The sequence below is a fragment of the Pterocles gutturalis genome, unplaced genomic scaffold (genome assembly GCF_000699245.1).
Source record: "Pterocles gutturalis isolate BGI_N339 unplaced genomic scaffold, ASM69924v1 scaffold4049, whole genome shotgun sequence".
In the NCBI taxonomy this organism is placed as follows: Eukaryota; Metazoa; Chordata; class Aves; order Pterocliformes; family Pteroclidae; genus Pterocles; species Pterocles gutturalis.
Genome location: NW_010130639.1, coordinates 119,912 through 129,721, shown reverse-complemented (window position 1 = coordinate 129,721; position 9,810 = coordinate 119,912). Strand labels below are relative to the sequence as shown.

At 38.0% G+C, this 9,810-nt stretch overlaps 1 protein-coding gene across 1 annotated transcript in view; it reads right to left on the bottom strand.

Annotated features, from left to right (window-relative positions):
• EPHA6 (EPH receptor A6) overlaps positions 1 to 9,810 on the bottom strand; it is a gene marked incomplete at its 5' end in the record, with an annotated part of 137,629 nt that overhangs the window by 25,497 nt on the left and 102,322 nt on the right. The gene's annotated exons all lie outside the window — the stretch shown is intronic.

The window sequence follows — 9,810 nt, the reverse complement described above, 5'->3', positions numbered from 1 at the left end:
GGGGGGAATAAAAGTATTCCTGGACTGTTAGGAAGCACTCAAGTTTCACGTCTCTAAGTGAGCCCAAATAGTGCATTAAAATATTTATATATTGCAGGGTAGATATGAGAACAGATGCTGATGACGGTGAAGCAGCTGAGTCCAGGGCCATGGGTCGAGAAGCACGATAGGGGCCAGGGACCTGTCAAATACTGGGCACTATCTCCTGCCTTCCCATCTGGGGACAGGGAGGGATGAAGGTGAGGAATGGCTGGCCAAGGGCAGGGTGGGCAGTGAGGGACAGCAGAGAACACTAACAGCCATTTCTCCCGTGCTAAACCAAAATGCTCGCAGTGCCGCCCTGCTGGCTTTTCAAAGAAATTAAGTGTATGAGCCACAACTGCTCTGCCAGCATGTCTGTCTGTCATCCAACCCCCAGGCTTGGAGCTTTGAACTGCTGTCAATTTCAAGAAGTGTGGGTGACATAAAGGTAGAGACAGGAAAGACATCAAAGGTTAGATCAAATCACCTAAACATGGTGTCTACTGTCCCTTTAGGCACTGCCACTTGCTCGCTAGCTGTCATTTTAGGAAAATGCAAGTCTCCCACTGCCTCGTGTCTCCCAGTCCTGAGCAGTCCTCAGGCTCCTCATCATATCTTAGAGGGCACTACATTGACACAGCTGAGCCCTTCCTGATTTCCCACATACTTAATGAAAAACAGTATCTAAGCAAAAAGCCATTCTTTTGGACCAGCCAGCAGCTAGAAAGTGGTGGTTTGGTGGCCGATATGGCTGCACAGTGTCGAGCACAACATGCTACTACTTGCCCAGCTGGCAAACTTGGCAAACATTGGGGATACAGGGGAGATAGGCATAGGGATGTGGAAGGGGCTTATGAGTAATTTGATACTGTATGAGGCCACAGAGACAAGGGATCTAAGCTTCACCAAGGAAGTGAAACTGGTGGAGCACAGCAAGAAGTGTGATGGGGCGACTCTGAGATGATCAGAAATTATGCTATTGAGGCTGCAGAAGATAGCCTGAGAATTAGGATAACTGTAGAGTGAAAATACAGTTGATATATGTAATGGAGCCCTAGGACATAGGGCTTCATTAATTTGCTTCTCATGAAATAAATTTTTCCCTATCATCTGACAAAGGAATGTATCCTGTTACAACAGAAATTACAACACAGTGTTATCATACCATAATTGCACAAACATGGACAGAGCATATCACCAAAGAATTACCATGAAATCAACACAAGAGTGTAGCTTTTCAGTCCAAAAAAAACCCCTTCACAACAAAGTTTCTCTGATATTCCTATTTGGTTTAGTGACATACTGGTATCATCCATAGATCACTGCAGCATGGCAGCATGCAAATTGTTGAATAATAGGATAACCATCTGTTTGATGATGAATAGTTTGGCACAGAAATGTGGTTGAGCCTTCCTGCAGATATGCATGTTCAACTAAATCTCTGTCAACTGTCTGAATAAAGGGCACTGAATGTCAAATTAGTTTCTGTTTCACTATCATCACCTGCTTACCAGGACAAAGCACTGACTAATGCTTATGATGGTAGCTCCATTCATACTAATGGCAATGCCAATTTAATATATAGTGTTTATACTGGTGTAATGTTGGTTTATAGACCCTGAGAATCTGCTTCTGACCTTTACAATAGCGACATTTCTTAGTATTGCACTTCCTAGACTTTTGTATTTCTTTTCTATAACTTGATATATTTTAGTTTAGGCTGTTAGTTAGGCTGATTGTGGCACTAGGATACTTTTTGTCCTATAAGTCAGTTGACTTTACTCCTTGTATTCTCCAGATGGCATAAACTTTTGAGTAATACACTATTAGATTATCTTTTTCTGATGATGCATCATACTAAATCATCATCTTACTGATGATAATATAATGGGAATAACATATTAACATAATTTATCATCCCTGTACCTTGGTCAGGGGATATTTTACTTTATCATGTAATATATTAGTTGTCACTTCCATGATATATTACAGTAAGACATCATCAGAAAGAAACATTTTGATGAAGCACTGCTTAACAGTAGAGACTATTAGCTAGGGATAAACAGCCCTCAGGGGTACTTTGTTTAACAGAATAGTGTAATACAAAGGTAAGAAGATACATGGCATAATGAGAGATGTGATTATTCTCTGACATCAGACTTGCCACTGGTGCTAGACCAGCTGTGGTTTATCTTGGAATAGTAATTTATATAAATTGCTACACACCCTCTAAGCAGTGGTGACTTCTGCATCACTTTCATGAATTCACCAAAAATCTTCATCAAAGTAGTTGAAACTTGTTTTGACCTGTTAGAGTGTCTCTACAGATAAAAAAAAGCCAGTGTGTTTATTCCACCAAAAAATCTACCTACTTCAGAATAATGAGTTTTTACTGGTTTTTTGTTCGTTTGTTTTTAATTTAGAAATGCTGATTTAGCAGAGGTAGACTGGGAAATGACATCTTTTTTTTTAACCACAAATTCATTGAGAGACAGTCATTTAAATAATTTTTAGCATTCAGGCTTCATGCAAATTAAGCATATGCATCTTGCTAAGTTATGGCAAAGCTGGCTAAACTCCTGCCTTAAGGCACAAATGCATGGCAGTCATGTTTACATGGCCGGCTCGCATAATATACGGGTGTAACTTCTGCAGGAGGTCTCTTTTTGTGCTATAAAAAAATCCCATGTGCTGATTTTTTCTTTTTTTCAGTCATCTCAGTTACATTTAGGTACTGAAAAATGAATATATGCATATACTCATATATACGTAGGAAATGGATTTTCATAGCTCTCCTTGTGGACATATACATTCCATCAGGCAGCTACCAGCACAGCTCTGCCTGCAGCATCTGAAGGTAAACTCTTTCTGATAAAAGCACTGGGGAAGAGAGTAAATTAAAAGCATTCAGTAGAACTTAATGACATTTTAGGAAAAAGCATTTTTCTCCATTTTCTATAGATAGCTGACAATTTACTCGTTGGTGTACAGGTTTGGTCCCCTTGATTTCTGGATTATGACCTTGTATACTTAAGGAAATTAAGGCCAACTGGTTTTGATATCAATGAAGTATAAAGTTAATATTAATGCATGGGTTTGATTCCTTATTTTTAAGATGTTCTGTGTAAAGTGCTGAAGTTCAGGCCTATCTTCAAAACCAGAAATTCATATCACTTCAAGAGCCAGAATCTAATCAAAACATCACCTATTTTCACACTCACAATGAAGTGGGGTATATTTTATAGCACATGCATCCCTCCCTTGCTTGTTTCATTGTAGACTGGAAAATTTCTGGGGTGGACTAGTGATCATTCTCATTAATTCCCAACAACCCACAGGGCCCCTTTAGTTCCAGTGAAAGAACTAAAGAAAGAACTTGAATCTTGCAAAGGATGGGTATCATACTGACACCCGGTAAAAACAGTGGTATCAAGATGAAAAACTTGGTGATTTAACATCACCACAAACAACACTGAGAAGAAGCCACCATCCCTTATCAGCAATTTCCAGAACACTACTTGATTTATTCCAGGTACAAGAGAGCTCACTAATTACAAATTCAAGAATGTGCTCTGAGAAATTGATCTAGATGAGCCATCTATCCCCTTTAACAAATTTCCACACCTTCTGACATACTCTCTCAAACTTCCCATGGCTAGGACATCAATATCTCCACAGCGTGTATTCTTATGACTAGTGAAAGGTAGATTAGGCTGCACTTTTGGCATAACTCAACTTCACATAATAAACCAATGCAATATCCCCCATTCCCAATCACCGACAACATAAAAACCAATTAAAAGGAAAAATCAGACATACAAATGCACTGTTTTAGTCCTAGGATAAGATGTAGCATTCAGAAAGGAAACCATTCATTGCTCTTTCTGTCTTATCATTCTGTTCTGCACCCCACAGGATGTGTGCAGGATACTCGCCCACTAACGTGGTCATTCTCTTGGTCACCCCTTACGTCAATGCTCTGTACTTGCGTTGTTCACTGGGTCCTCGCATTTTAGTGCCTGGATTAAATATTCTTATTTTCACATCCATTCCTCTGTTTTGCTATGATGCGCTAACTACAAGTGATCTTTAATTAGGGAACTTTTGCTGTTTCTAAAATACAAGTAGGTGCTAGAGATCTTGGCTTTTAAATGTATCTACTACTGCTTCTGCTGATTTATCTTGTCTGAAAAAAGGTACATCTCCAGTCTTAATCTTTCTGGGGTCATAGGTTTCAATCTAACATCCTTATCTCTTGTTCCATGGTTTTAGGCATTATTCTTAGTGGCAGTATCTCACTCCTTTTCACTTTCTCTCTTTACAGAGGAGACACAATTGCAGATAGCTTTCTAGCCATCCACACACGAATAAATGTTCCCTCTCTTCCCCAAACACTCTTTTTCTGAAGCTCATGATCCCTTTGGGATGCTGGAGTGATCATGATCTCATTTATCTAAATGGAGTTGTTGATGGCACACTCTTGGTCTTTCTAGCCCTCCCTCCCCATTTCATCCACAGTTTGGAACTCAGATAAACAAAAAACCATCAACAGGGAAAAAAACAAGTCTTCAACTTCTCACAGCTATATAACATTCATGGAAGCAATGGACTGATCAGTTTGTTCATGGGTATTCCTTTTTGCAATATACACATACAGTGTGTCCACAGACTAAAGCCATGATATTTTATTGCACATTTGCTCTTTTTAAAGTGCTTCAAAATCTATCAGTTTATGATTTTCAGCAATGGGATATGGGTAATTGCTGCTGCATTAAAAATGTCTACCAAAAATAAACATGAGGGTATTTAAATTATTTTCTTTATTTTGTCATTTGAGGGTTAAAAAGCTCAGGGTTGAAACTGCCTTCTTTAGATCAGTGGTAATGACAGCAAATGTACCATACAAAAATTGTAAGTCAGAAAAACAAGCTTGTTTTTGTGTTGTTCCCCAACTGTCTTCACAATTACCTAAAAGCCTATAAAGCATTTGTTTGAGGTACACTGGCCAATAATGATTTTTCCAAGCACTGTAACCAAATTAGGAAAAGTTGTTTTTCACACTTCACATTTTATGAGTATTTCCAAAAACAAGAGGTAATTTTGCTGAAATTCGTTAAACATTAAAATAGTGCAATAACACTGCTTAGCCATTTTGCTCTTCAGAGTGCTTTACAGCTCATAACTAATTGCTCTCATAGCAACTCTCTGAAAAAGCTACTGCCTCCATTTAACAGTAGGAAAAACAGAGACAGAGGTCGAGGACTGTCAAATATGCTGAATACCTGCAACTCCCACTGGCAATAACTGAATTTCTAGATGCTCACTGTTACTGAAACAGGCTGTAAATGATTTATGATGGGTAAAACTGCGAGGTAAAAGAGCAAGAACCTCTGAGATAAAGTTCCAGCTTATGCAGTTTCTGGTTTCCTGGGCTGTGCCTTCATCTCACAGTGGAGAGATCTTTACGATGGATTTTGTATTTACAAAAACAGAAGAACAAATTAACAGTCAGCTGCTATGAATGTTTACATAGACACCTTTCTCCTTTGCAGTCTGTTCACTTAAGTAAAAAAAAAATCAATATACAGATTTTAAAGAATGAAATAATTACAGAAAAAGCAGAACCAGTTCTACTTTGGTGCAGAGGAATCAAAATTTTTCTCACAGTATGCACCTCACCAGGAAAGGATGATATATGTGATGAAAGGAAAGGTATTATTTTTAACAATTCCACCTTGGAGCAATCTTTATAATACTTACCAGTCCCAGCATTATATTCCACATACAATTGAGAAATGTTGCTAAAGTTATTAACCAACAGTAACATATATAAATCTCTAGACTGTTAAATAACGAATCATTTTCACCATAATAAATCAAACCTTCTCCTCAGTGCAACACTGAGGTGGTGCATCTCCTGAAGTACAATGGCGTTGATCTCCTTTCTCTGATCTTTGTAAACACTACAAAACCAGCAGAAAGATATTTAACCTCTAAGAACACACTATCTGTTCCATTTTCATTTTTCAGTTTAGCTCAAAAGATCAGAAAGCAAGCTAGTAATAATGTCTCTGTTTTGTTATTCAACTTGCACGGTAACTTTCATAATGAAAATTCCATTTCATATTTCAGGCTTGCATTCCTGTTTTTTTATTTTTTATTAAATTTTGTTCCTCTTATCATTAACTTGATTAAACACACATCACCACTACTAAGCTGCAGGAACAAAATGTTGGCTGTAATGTGTTGCTCTGGGACTTGTAATCAAGCCAAATTCACAGATGTTCCAATGAACATGTGGCATTTAGTCCATTTCTAGGATAAACATCATGGTTTACTTTATCTAGTGTGTCACGATCCTGTATGAGTAAGCACTAAGATCAGTTAAGTCTCTTCAACTACTCTGTCTATAGCTCTATACTTTTTGATAAGCTGATGCACAGTGGGAAGGAAAAGCGAATAAGGCAAAATTAGGGAAAGGGAAAAAATCCTTGTGGTCTTCATGACTCATCATGAAAGATTTCCTTGTTTGAAGATTCCTTTGTAGTTTTGCCTGTTGTGACAAGATGTACATTTTCTTATAAACTATGAGGTAGGTAGAAGTATTTAGACTTAGAAGTGGGAAAAGCCGTGAAATTATATTTAGTAGCTGGGTAGAAATGAGATGACCATGATGGCTCATCAGTGTGTGAATAACCCTTCCAGAATCCTCACGAGGTCTTATCAACTTCTGTCATGTTACTGAAAGATATTGGCCTACAAAAACTTAATAGGACAGAAAATTGGGATTTGGTATTTCGAAGCACTCAGACATAAATAAAAGAATACATGTGCATACATGAAGAAATTTTCTTAAGCAATAAACAGCTAGCTCTGTGGACATGTTAGCAACACAGCAACTGCAAATAGAAATGTGTGATGCTTATGAAACCTACAGGAATGCTTAACAGCTTTGAGATGCTGTTCACGTGGACTATAAATTTGGCGTTGCATGGCTACCAGAAAGATTTGTGTGTATATTAACTACGAAAAGTAGCATTTTGCCACAGAAAATCTACCAAAATGCACATCTCTCTATTAATACAATAAGATCTTGGGTGGAAAGAGGTAGGTTCCTCATAAATACTTGTCCCAGCCTTGTCCTCCATGAAAAAAATATGACTCAAATTGCAAAAGTTCACTAATTTTAACAAGTACTTTTGGGGGGGATCTTTTAAGGGACAATTGGACTAGTTTTTAAGGTTTTCTTACTGTTACAAGAAGTCGGGGTCAGGGGTGGTGGGGGGGAGCATCAGTATTTCAGTCTCTTTATTATTCCAAGAGTTTATTCTTCCCCAACAGACATAAGTCAGTAAAATCACACATGCTGACAATTGAGTTACTTGTGAGCAGAACTTTTAAAGCCTCAATTAAATCTTATTTTATTTTAACAAGTCTTCAGTATGTCATGTCAACATTTACTTATTACTTTATGTGTGTTTTATACATTTTTTTTACTGCATAGATTACCAAAGAACAACAGTTGATATATAGGTGGCTATTACAAATACCTTTTACTATTGGTTATAAACAAGTTGTGCAAAAAGCCCAGGACAATACAGTATGTCATGGGCAGAAACTTGAATGCAAAACCTCAAGGCAATGTTAAAACCCCCCAGTATTATGTTGCATTTGTGGTACAAAGGATGGTGCTACGTTGCCCTTGTAACAATTTCAAACTTTAATTTCAAAATCTTATGTTTCCATGTTTAAAACTTGATAGCACTATAGCATTATTAATGTGGAAAGCTAAGTGAAAAAATGTGGCAGCAAGAGGCTTTTTCTGGCCTTTATCTATACGCCTCATGATACACAAGAATTTCAACTCCAGTGTGATATACACAGGACTAGAAACAGGTACCTTGGCACAGAGAAGATACAGCTTGTTGCATTGCAATCTGCAACTCTGAGGAGATCGTGGGAATCTATCGCATAATAGCTTGATTTCACATCACCTGGTCAAAAGGCAAGGCTGAACTGACAGTTGCATGGACTTTAAAAAAATAAGCAGCAAACACAGTACTTAGCCAAGTGTTTTGTAATGGAGAAAGTCAAAGCCTTGTCTAAATGTGCTGTCAAGAAGCACGTAGAGCTTGCTACCTTTGCCATGTGGTACTACACTGCCACTGGTAGGGATACTAAATATAAAGGAAAAAAAAATCACATGCAAAAGGACAAATACTATCCCAAGCAACAGTCCCTGCCCTCTTACAACTGGGAAACTGGCAGCACTTTCTTTGGGATATAACACACACTTAGAAAGAAGCTGCCCATGCGTCAAATATTCTTATTTGTATACCTTATCTGTGGGGGAAAGTACATTTTGACAAAACTTAACATCTGCAGTAGTGAAACAGGATTTCTGATGTGACTGGATGTGCAGGGCATAGGAAAAAATATAGGTCAGTTAGTGTCAGGTGGATGCAGTAGCAGACTCTAAAAAGGTATGATACCACAGAGAGTCAAACAGGCTTCTGTCTTTGACACTTTCACTGTGACAAACCTTCCCACACAGAAGAAATATCTTGTAAAGGAAGCCAGTAAGCAATTTCTTATATAATTTTGCTACCTTAAATATAATAAAAGATGTATTAAAATGAGTAGGCTCCTGTAACTGAACCTATAATATACTTTTAATAAGGATTTGGCTCTGCCTTCAGGTAAAACCTGAGAAAAATCAGGCTTGAAGAAAGATATAGAGCTTCACTGTTGTGCTCTCTAAGCATTTTTCTTAGCCATTCAGTCAGGAGAAGGAATAATAATAGATCTTTTTAGAACATGACACAGAAAAACAGCAGCAAACCCAAATGTTAAGTTTTTTCCTTTTTTTTTTTTTTTTGTTTTTTGTTTTTTGTTTTTTGTTTACAATTGTTTCTTGTGTCAAAGTGAGGTGAAAGCCCTGGGAGAGGTGCCATGTTACCTACAGTGTTACTTCTGATGAAGGTCCCTTTGCTTGAGGTGCTACTGACTCTGCTCAGGGAGAGACGTGTTGGGAGAAGGTAAGATTTGTCAGGCAAGAGACAGCCTTGAGAAGTTCATGCTGAGCTGGGAAGACGTGCATCGAGAAGCAGGCAGCCAAATCTCAGAGAGGAAAGAAGGAACTTCCTGGCGATGAGAAGGGGGTTGGTAAAATTCATAAAGTCATTGACTAAGCCCAACCTGCAAGCAAGATCTACAAGTTTGCCTAAAGTTCTGGATGACTCAGGGTCCCGTCACAAAATTTTTTCTCCCCAATTACCAATAGGGACTTAAAGGTGGGATTAAAGTCCCTCTGAGTGGGAGGAAATCCAAAAGAACTCCTGCTGACGCTAAAGTATTAACCACAGAAACATGGTATCCTCTGCACGTCAAACTACACTGTAGAGGATTCCTCCACCTACACATAGCAATGCGACATTATTATTCTGTGGAGGCCAGTTAATGCCAAAAATATATACATCCCCCTCTCATTATCCTTTCCTAATTAAGAAGCAGATGTTACTTATGGTTTTATTTCTGCTGGAGGCCAGATGTTCTATATGCAACTGGAAAGAAGCAAACAGATATTAAAAACTCAACAAATTACTAAAGCGATGGATCCCAGTATATTTCTTTCAAGAAGTGTGTAGCAGACAGGCTAAATAATTTATGAGCATGACAGTTTCATGAACCTTTGGCAGCTCCCATTTAGAAAAGACTTTGAAAAGAAAGTCTGCACATACAGTGTGCATTAATTTCATTGAATAATTTACAGTGTATTGTGGTGTGTTT